The sequence below is a fragment of the Nanorana parkeri genome, unplaced genomic scaffold, assembly GCF_000935625.1.
Source record: "Nanorana parkeri isolate BGI_ZX_2015 unplaced genomic scaffold, ASM93562v1 scaffold1022, whole genome shotgun sequence".
Taxonomy (NCBI): Eukaryota; Metazoa; Chordata; class Amphibia; order Anura; family Dicroglossidae; genus Nanorana; species Nanorana parkeri.
The window spans coordinates 1,250-3,278 of record NW_017307290.1 but is presented as its reverse complement, the minus strand read 5'-3'; the positions used below and the strand labels follow the sequence as shown (position 1 = coordinate 3,278).

The 2,029-nt window shown below is 44.2% G+C and overlaps 1 protein-coding gene across 1 annotated transcript in view; it reads right to left on the bottom strand.

Moving 5' to 3' along the window:
* LOC108795892 (reversion-inducing cysteine-rich protein with Kazal motifs-like) overlaps positions 1-2,029 on the bottom strand; it is a 41,806-nt gene that overhangs the window by 38,616 nt on the left and 1,161 nt on the right. The gene's annotated exons all lie outside the window — the stretch shown is intronic.

Below are 2,029 nucleotides of genomic sequence, written 5' to 3'. Positions count from 1 at the left end.
GATTGGCTGTGTAAAATAAACATAATACAAGTCAATAGTGGTCGAAAGTTCCAAAATCCAAGTAATTTGCCATAACTGTTGTATGGGGTTCCGTGAAGTGCTCTGGCCGATAGAAATCATTCTATGACAAATAAACATTTTTTTTAAAGGAGCTATGATTTTAACCTCACTTATAGGGTAACAATAATGAACGGATGCATCAAATTTCTTGCTTGTAGTGTCCTCTTAAACTAAATATGAAGTGGCGGATCTGTACTGGTATGTAATGTATTAAACCTGCTGCAACAAAACTGACATTTCTTTAAAAAAGAAAAACATTTTCACCTAAAGTTTTCAGTTACCCCTCCTATACAATACCATATTCTTCAGGTTTGCTTGGAATGTTAGCAGGCAATGGAGCAATATTTCTTAAAAATGTTGTGTGGGGTTTCACAGAAAGGTCATAGCAGGACTTAAGGCCTGGTAAGATAACTGGGGAGGGATCTCATGTACACCAAAAAAAAAAAGGGTGCATGGCCGTTAAGGTCTGGTATTAATTTGAATGAAGAACCCCACCCCCCAAATGCGTAGGGAAAAAATTGTTTCACCCATAACATAAAATAAATACCATACCATTGATCTGAGCATAGGCTGACAGTGAAGTAAAAGGCGTGGATGAGCGAGCGCACTAAATTCCCCTCCCCCCCCCCCCCCTCCAACACCAGGCCACATGCCTACAGCATGTGGCCTGGTGTTCAGGTTATGTTGACGAGGGGCAAGGGCCTCGTCAACATAACCCTGGGGCAAGGGAATTGTCAACATAACCCATTCACTAAAGTGTCAAAGAAAATATTTCTTACAAAGTACAGGTCAAAAATGTTTGTAGCAGAAAAAACAAAAACAAAAAATAGTTTTCAACAGTCTGTCAGTAAAGAAAGCAGTAAGAAAATTGATCCGCCAACGTAATCCATGTTTAATGACGACATGCAGCGTTTTCAACAGCAACGAGTAAATAACAACTTAAACTATAACACTAAAAAAATTAATTTAATAAAACGCTGGTGGCGATTTGGGAACAGTTCGTTTTAAGTTCAACCCAAATTTGTGGAGAGCTAATAATATAACAGTAAACATGAACTATAATAAAACATGTACAAATTAAGTATTAAGTACATGTCAACACAGCAACATCACAGAGACAAGCAGATTTGTATATTGTACAAAAATACAAATAATAAATAATGTATCAGTCGGAGGGATCATCAAGTTCCACGCCGGGGACACCCGAGACCCCAAGAAAGAAGCGCGCCACCAATATGTCCTACGATGAGATGCTGCAGCTGTACAACACTTGGGCACCCCCCCATCTGAATGTAAACACCCCTCCCCCGGTCTGTTCCCTTGCATAAACCATCATTGGCTGGATACACCATGCATGCTGTATCCATGTTCTGACAGGTTGCGCTCTTAGCCTAGCGGGTTGTGCAATACCAAAATGAGAAGTGTATGGACTGGGCAATGACTATATGAGCAGTGTATGGACTGGGCAATGACTATATGAGCAGGGTATGGACTGTACATCAATCCTATGAACCGTTCCCACTCTAGAGAAGTGGCAGCTGATTCCTATCACCTTCATAGAAGCTAATGATGCCTCCATGCCCTCCTTCTGTCCTGTACCTGGCACAGGTCCCTGAAGCACAGCTAGTAGAGGTACTCATTCTTGACATGTAGCGGCCTTGCATGCAGCTACAATGTTTGTCTGTTCTCCTTCCGGGTCTGGACGTCGTGCACAGTCCAGGCAGGGATAATGACAGCCGGTGCGTCGGTTACGTGCTCAGTGCCTGTGGTCATCCCCCTGTTGGCCCAGCCCACCCACTGCTTGGCTTTCAGCAGACCTTTCAAGGCTGCGGCTGCCAGGCCCCACAGTGCGCCTGGACTGTGTTGGGAAGAAGTAGGCCGGTGGCCGGACCTAGCGTGTTCACACATTCCTCTTCAGCCGCCGCCTGCTGCTCAGGTGTCGGGGACAGCAGGGGAAAGCGAGAGTTCT